At 31.5% G+C, this 8,947-nt stretch overlaps 1 pseudogene; it reads left to right on the top strand.

The window, feature by feature from the left end:
* The first annotated feature begins 898 nt into the window (after positions 1-898).
* LOC18048015 overlaps positions 899-8,947 on the top strand; it is an 8,604-nt pseudogene continuing 555 nt past the window's right edge.

The following is an 8,947-nucleotide window of genomic DNA, read 5'->3' as shown; positions in this document are numbered from 1 at the left end:
ATATATTTTCTCAAATATTTATTTTTAATTTACTTTTTTTTTCTAACAACCAATATATTTTCATCGAGTTAAATTTGATGTACATCTTATTCTATTGTAAGATCTTACAAAACGTGATTATTTTCAAAAGTTAAAAAAAATCCACACACACACACACACTCTCTCTCTAGAAAATGTTTCAGAGAAAAATAAATGAAATAAACAAAATAACATTATAATTTATTTACTTGAACTAAAGAAATTGTAATTAGAATAAGCTGTATTACCATTTATGTATTTATTTTATTTTAGAAACAAAATCAGAATGAGTTAAATTGTAAACCAATTGCTATAAAATCTTTAATTAATTTTTATTATAATTATTATTTTTTATTTTCATTATTATTATTGTTATTATTATTCAAAAATTAATTATTAATAATAATTATCGTTAATTATTATTATTATTAACAATTTAAGAAATTTTTATTAATTATTGTTCATAGATTAATTAATTGTAATAATTTTTATTCTTGTAATTAATAATAACAATAATCTATTAAAAATATAAATATATTTATGATTATAATAAAATAATAATAATAATAATTTAATTAATAATAATTAAATTTTTTAATTAAATGAGGTTATTTTGAGAATTTAAAATTATAGGGGGCGAATTCGTACCTAGGGTTTCAATAAAATAAAATTGAGTGTAAGGGATTAAGCGAAATTTTTTAAATCAGAAAGTTTTATAATATTCATGAATATAATATAACTAACATCGAATATGGAGGGCTGAATGAAATTTCACAGCCAAACCCTAAGTAACTTAGACGGACCCTTATTATTATCATACATAAAATCCATATATTCTCTTTACTTAGGAATTCTATACAATTACATAAAAGAAAAACAATATTAAAATTTCCAAATTCTAACAAATAGTTTCGTGAAATTAAATTATGTTTTTTAATTGATTTATTTCCATGTCTTACAAGATCAGTCATTGAAACGGGTAACAAATACAAAATCAAAAGCATGGTCTTTACACAACAGCTGCAGCAGCACTAAAGCATGAAGAGCAAAAGCAGCAACGTAAACGATACTAATCATCTCAATAAAGAAGAAAACAAGAATCAGCCAAAGAGAGAGATTAGTTCGCCCTCAACCCTCGATTCTAGATTCAATCAAATCCTCAGAAATGTCCAAGGGTACGCTAATAGCTTTTCCCATTCCTCATTTCTCACAAATTTTTGTTTTTCCCATCAGATTTGATGACCCATTTGAGAGTTATGCATAGATCTTTGAATTCTGTTTTCGGTATATATTGTTTCATTAGTTTCTTGCTGATAATTGTGGTCTTAGTTTAGATTTAGGACACATTTGGGTAATTATTTAGAGTTAGGCTTGGTGATTGTAGAATTTGGCTTTGATCTTTGGGATTTCACGATATGGTTGGAAAATTTGACTTGGGTTTGGCTGATTTTTGAAGAAAATAATTGAGTGATTCATGCAAGTTCGACCAAATCCTTGCTTTCTGCGAAAATATAAGGAGAGAGAACAAATGAAGGTTAATTTGGGTCTAGAATATTAGTGAAATGGAGGGCAATTTACAGTGGGAATTATTCCTGGCTCCTGTGTTAGATTTAATGATATGATTCCTGCTTTGATGTTTATTGAAGGATGCTGATGTGTTTTAAATTTGATGACTCGTAGTAACATGCGTACTATGATGACTCCTGCTTTGATGTTTATTGAAGGATGCTGATGTGTTTTAAATTTGATGACTCGTAGTAACATGCGTACAAATGAAGGTTAATTTGGGTCTAGAATATTAGTGAAATGGAGGGCAATTTACAGTGGGAATTATTCCTGGCTTCTGTGTTAGATTTAATGATATGATTCCTGCTTTGATGTTTATTGAAGGATGCTGATGTGTTTTAAATTTGATGACTCGTAGTAACATGCGTACCATTGTTAGAAAGTTCACACATTTCTCTGTGCTTCATTGTATTTAACTTAATTTATGGTGTGAGATTTTGTTTATATCAATGTCACCATAATAAATTGCATACGTTATCATTTTGTTTCCAAAAATTGCTTAATCTATTTGCTTTGATAGTGGTCAGACACACTCTGCATGAGATCATTTCTGGCTTCTGATATTTGTATTGGTTGCTTCTGTGTCTAATACAAAGTTTTTTGAATTTCTAGCATCTTTTATTAAAACCAACTGATAAGAAGAGGATGACGCTGGTATTGTTTCTGTTGAATGATTTTATTTGTAATTGAAACCTGACTGAAAAATCTCGATATTGCCTGGTGGATTTTTCCTCAGAGTGTACCCTCTTCTAACTGTTCTTTGGGGGCATTGAACCCCATCTTAGCTGCTGACTGGTGTCCTCCCCTTCCTAATACCTAATACATGGTTCCATCTGTGGAGCCTAAAATTAAAGCATGGCATGGCAGTAAGCTATATGATGGCCTAGTCTCCTGCTCAGCCTTCGCCTTCTTCTATGTCTTACTCTCTGTTTGTCTATGCAATACATATTGTATGTTATTGACTCAAGAATGGCCTTCCAACTACCATCACACTGTAGAGCCGGAGTTCACTGACAGCGCATTTACTCTATAACAGAAAGAGGAGGAATTGCCATAGTTCAGTTTGTATGGATTTTTCAGCGTTAGCTATTAGACTAGACACCAATGAGATAGCTTATCTTCACTACACAAATTAGAGTCCTAGATTTTGTTAGTTCAGCTAGTGATGCATCTTGCGGCAGTATTTATTCTTTTTTGTTTCTAATTTTTTGAATATACATGCACATTCTTTGAACATACATACATTTCATTTATTTTTTTTGAGTATTTTATAAGTTTGTTTTTGTACCGTTGCTTTTGAGTATTTTATACATGCACCCCAGAACGCTCCCCTACTTTTGGAAGGAGTTTTTCAGAGAATGACACTGGCACAAGTGACCATGTGCAGAATCCTATGGAGGTAATATTCGATGATATTTTCATTTTATTGATAATACTGAGATTTAAGTACCCTGTGGTATTCTTTTATTAAGGATTTAATTGGTTGTTTCATTTATAATGCAGGTAGAAGACCCGAGTAGAGGCAAGTCAAATAATGGAAATGTTAATAAGTTAAAGTCATCACCATCAAATATTGAGAATACATCAAAAGGAGCTCATAAGTCTCCCATCGGTACTAGAGCTACAGATTCTGCAAGGGTTACAAAATTCACGAAGGAGCTCTCTGCACCAACAGTGATATTAGGTTCCATGCTATTTAATGTCTCATTTATGACATTGTATATATTAACTCGTTATGATAACTAGTAAATTTTCTGATGTTGTGTGTCAAATTTTAGATGCTAAGGAATAAGGTAGAAAAATATACCAGAAACTGTTTAAATATTCATCTGTAACTTCTCTCTATCGCATATGTAGACAAACATACACAAATCTAGAGTCAATGTTGCTATTATTTGTATTTCTGGATAATGCTTAATGCCTTTTTGGCTGTAAGATTTTTTAAAAGCATTCTTTGTTCCTCAAGAAATATGCTACAGAACAAGCAATATGGTAAAAACCTGTGGAAACTATTTCTTTTCCTCTAACTATCATAGGCATATTGATGATAATCTTTTTTAAATTAAGGTGTAAGGAAAAGGTATCTAGTGAAAATTTACACTGATAAAAATGAATTTTTAGTTTGGTTATTTTTATATTTAACTCATTTTAAAGGAGACCATAAATCTGTTCATGCATTTGGAACTGTTTCGGTATGTAAATTGTTCTATTTAAGGTGATATTTTGGGATCCCTATGTTGCTTGTTGTTTATTCCTTAACATTTGTCCCTTTTAGTTTATTTGCTTTATTTGTCAAAAAAGTGAGAAAAAATGATATATGGTCCTGCTATGAAGTTTTCATTTCTACATTTTGCAACTAGTGGCATCGTAATTAATTTGATATCATCATTTTATTCTTTTTTTCAGTATAGCACTTTGATTTAAACAAATTGTATCTGAAAAAACTTTACCTGCAACTCATTTGGTTTTGATTGATTTTGGGAATACTATTTTTTGTCAATTAGCTTATCACATTTAATATAATTCCTTTCTTTACCCGGTCATGCAGAGAGATTACGCGAGTTAGCTTGGAGTGGTGTACCACCGTACATGCGCCCTACTGTATGGAGGCTTCTTTTGGTGAGCTTGATGCTCTAAGACTTGGGATCAGTTTTAAGTAACAATGTGATGAAAAATTTGAGTTGGATAATATTATTGGTCAATTATGCTTGAGACTAGCTTGTCTTATGAGAAATTGTGGGATGGGTTTTCTGTTGTTGATCTGTTCAAGACTTTCTGCATTTTTTAGATGTCAAATGCTAATCTTAGCTTTCTAAAACTTTACCCTCTTCAAAATGGTGCTAATATGGTATAAGCAATCTTGCCCTTGTGGTAATTTATGTTTTTCTATACGATGACAAACAGACACTTACGGTATAGCTCCTTGCAAACTTTGTTATCAGTTGATCTGTGCTAACTTTGGTGTGAGGGAGGAATGGAATGATGAGAAAGCTTGCTTGCACCCTTTTTAGTGTAACAGAATTATTTTCAGCAGCTATTGCCTTTGACTTATGGTGAAGATTGGGCTTTGAAAGTTGGCTATGAATATTCGTTCTATTTGAAACAATCCATGAAATTTCAGTTTCTCTTCTGATTTTAAGTTGTCTATTGCAACGGTTAAAAATACAGTGGTCTGTCACCATCCAAATGCTGGGATTTACCTAATTCCGGCATCATTTTACTGACAGTTATCTTTATTGAATATAGTTTCATTACTGTTTGAAATTTAAATATGAACTGACAACAGGGATATGCACCACCTAATTCAGATAGAAGGGAGGGAGTCCTAAGAAGGAAGCGTCTTGAGTATTTTGATTGTGTTGCTCAGTTTTATGACATCCCAGATACTGAACGTTCAGATGATGAAATCAACATGCTTCGCCAGGTATTTTCAGCAAAACTGATTATCCATCTTGATCTTTATTGATCTTTTCAAATGATCACTATCAAATACTTGATAGTGATCTTTCTTGTCTTTGTTAGATTGCTGTCGATTGTCCAAGAACTGTGCCTGATGTTACTTTCTTTCAGCAAGTGCAAGTTCAGAAATCCTTGGAGCGCATTCTGTATACATGGTTAGATGCTTTGTTATCCTTTTACACTTAGTTACACCAATGCTTTTATGACACTCTGTGCTAGTAGCACAAAATTTTTATGAGTGCGTTAGCTCAAAGTAAATAGAAGGATAAGATTTTCAGTTGATAGTGAATATTTTAGCAGTCAATTAGATCTTCAATTTGGTAAACGAATTCATGCTTTTGGTTAAGTCTTACTTCTCAACTACACGTTGAAATATACATATACTAGTCTCATCCATCTAGTGGCCGTAACATGCTTGGGTTCTTCTGCCGTCAAAGATCCTGATCTTGATTCAAATTGATGGGTGATGACCATGATATGGTCACAAGATATGTTTGTTTGAATTTTAATATGCATTTGTTATGATCGAATCAAGCTCAAAATACTGTCAGCTCCTTTTGATCCACAAGTTGTATTAACTTTGTCTGTATCTTCTTGATCCTCAATAGTAAAGAAAGTTTCCAATCTCATTCTGTTTAGTTAAAAGATTGGGGTTGCCTTTATGTGGATGCATTCTATGCTCCAAACTAAAAAATACCACGATTTCCTTATTGTGTGTGTAGTTTACGTATTAAGACTTTCAGACGTTTTGAAAACTCTGTACATTATTTCTCACTTGTTCTGCTTTCTTTCCTATTTTGCACTAAAAAAGCTTTTGAACTTACATGTTGAGTTATTGATCTGGATTATGTCTTGTTCTTCAGAAATGATCCATTAGTTGTGAATCATAGGTCCTGAAAGTTGATGTGGATGTTGCGACTAAGTTCTGTCAATGTTTAATGTTGAAGGCTTTATTTTTCTTTTTTGTTTACTTAATGGACAGCTGGTCCACTTCACCTTACTGAATCTTCATCTTTAATGTTAAATACAAGTTTCATTTTTTTATTAAAAAATAAAAAAGATTTATAGCCCACTTTTTTAGCACATACCAGTTGATGGTTTTCTACCTAACATTAAGGAGAATCGAATTCTGAGTTATTCCTCAATTTTGGATCTATAATATAGCACTAACATGTGCTAGATGAATTAGCTTTCCGTGCATTGGTTCATTGTGCAAATCTGTATCATGCTGTCTAATTTTTCCAATGATATTTTTGCTTAATTTCTCCTTCTGCACATTCTTTGGTGGTGAATAGTCCCTGTAGCATAGTAACTTAATAGCCTCCTGAAACCTGGTAACTCTCTGCTCTCAATGTTTTAGCGAGAAAAAAGATGCTGGATGATACGGTTAATATGGACTTAAAATTTCCTCAGTGGGGTATATTCCATCATTATTGTAGTGACACTGGCAATTGTTATTTTATTGTTGCGATATGTTTACCATTTTTTTTTTTTTGGGTCAGGGCCATTTGACATCCTGCAAGTGGATACGTTCAGGGGATAAATGATCTTGTTACACCCTTTCTCGTTGTTTTCCTTTCAGAATATTGAGAAGGGAGTGTGGATGATTGGTCAATATCTGATATTACACCGGAGAAAATATCTGACATAGAGGCTGATTGCTATTGGTGTCTATCAAAATTGCTTGATGGTATGCAAGATCATTACACATTTGCTCAACCAGGAATCCAGAGGCTTGTGTTTAAGCTAAAGGAATTGGTTCGCCGGATTGATGGTAAACCCTTATTACGGCCTTTAGTTCCTCCTATTAATATTTCCCACATATGAATTAAGTTGCATTTACTTTTGAGTAAATTAAGTCTGCTAATTAGTTCTCAGGTTTTCTAATATGATGGTGATTTGCTTGGTGGTTAAATTCATGATGGATCCTTTGGTCACTCCTTTGAAAGCTCACCTCTAGAGCCCTTCAAACCATATCCCTTATTGTTGCAGATGATAATTTACTTGAGTGTTATATTGTTTGCAGTAACAATATCAGAAGTACTTACTTTTGGATTTTAATTTGCTTGATAAGCTTATGATAGTATTATGCATATCTAATTAAAGGGCTTCAAATCGAAAGTTATTTTTCCCCTTTACTGCCATTAAAATTTGGTGTTTTCCCTTGAGGGTTCAGCCTCATTTCTCTTAAAAAATTTATATACCCAGCCGCACTTGCTTTTACCTCATGCATGTGTATGTTTACGATATTTGGGTTTGCTTCAAATAGTATTCCTGCCCTATTAAGTATTAACTATTCTGTTCTTGAAACAGAACCTGTTTCAAAACACATTGAAGAGCAGGGGCTTGAATTTCTTCAATTTGCTTTCTGTTGGTTTAACTGTGTTCTAATACGCGAGGTATGATTTCAGCTTGCATTACCATTGTTTTCTTTTGCTATAATTTACTTCTAGTTCGCTTTTCTGTTTTAGTAAGATAGTGGTCTTCCCCACTAATCTCTATTGGTCTCTTTAAGTTGTGACTGAGGGGGATCAATATATAAGAGTCATCTTTTGCATTATTCGAATTGAGCCGTGAGGAAAATGGTTTTGTTTTATCAGATCCCATTTCATCTTGTTACACGATTGTGGGACACATATCTTGCTGAAGGAGATGCATTGCCAGATTTTCTTGTGTACATATTTGCCAGTTTTCTTTTAACGGTAAGAATCTCTCTCTCTTCACCGGTATAATTTGCTTCTTTTTGCTTGTTCGAATCTAATATTGGTTTAGATGACAAGAAAATCGGAAACAAGCACATTTCATATTTGGTACAGCTTTTAAGCAATTAATCAAAAATGGGATTCCCATTCTTTATTTTCAAATTGTGTTTGACCCACATAATTTATTCCCATTCTCAAATATAATTTTGTCAAGTAAACATAATTTTGATTCTCATTCCTCCATTCCCATTCTCATTCCTTATTCCAAGAAGTAAACACACCATTAAATTTTTCTATCATAAAAAATACTACAGTCCTTTTAAGTTGTACCATTTACCTACTCTAAATTTATAATATATATCATTCATCCACCTAATCGTGAGCTTCCATTAGAAATTTAGCAGAATTACAGTAAATTAATCATTTTGCTCTTGAAATTTAATTTAATGCAAAAATAGGTAGAAAAATTATCAGCCATACATATACCTTAAGTTTATCCAGTTATAAAAAATACAACAAAAGTTTGAATTTATTTGATTTTCCACTCTAAGTTTGTAATTTATATCAACCGTCCATTAAAATGTTAACACTATTAGAATATTTAACAGAATTTAAGTGAAATGGTCATTTTACCCTTGAATTCAAGGACTTTTTAAAATTTTCACAATGAATAATAAATAAAAATTAATTTTTTTAATTATGAGATCGAATTTATGTATTGGATTGATTGGGTGTTCATGAATTAGGGTTTAGGATAATTTGTGGATTTAGTTTGATTATGTAAATTTGTAAAGAGAAATTGAGAAAACAAATTAGAATTTTTTGATTAATTAAAAAATAGAGTTTTAATTGTATTTAATTGAATATTGGTTATAAAAAATAGTTTTTTTCTTATACGTTAAATTATTACTTATTTTATTTTGTATTCAGCATGTCAAATGTCTAAATTACCCTTGCAACATCATTAATTATAAACAATAGTAAACATTTTGGTGAACGGTTGAAACAAATTACAAACATGTGGTAAAAAATTGAACAAATTTAGATTTTTATAGTAATTTTGATAACATGATAAAGTTAAAGTGGAAGGCTAATAATTTTTCTTTTATTTTTTGTTAAGGATGTTAAATTCTAAACTATCCTTATGATGTCATCACTTTCTAACGAAAGCTATTGATTTGGTGGATAAATGATACAAATTG

The sequence above is a fragment of the Citrus clementina genome, unplaced genomic scaffold (assembly GCF_000493195.1).
Source record: "Citrus clementina cultivar Clemenules unplaced genomic scaffold, Citrus_clementina_v1.0 scaffold_3, whole genome shotgun sequence".
Taxonomy (NCBI): domain Eukaryota; kingdom Viridiplantae; phylum Streptophyta; class Magnoliopsida; order Sapindales; family Rutaceae; genus Citrus; species Citrus x clementina.
This window is presented reverse-complemented; position numbering and strand designations above follow the sequence as displayed.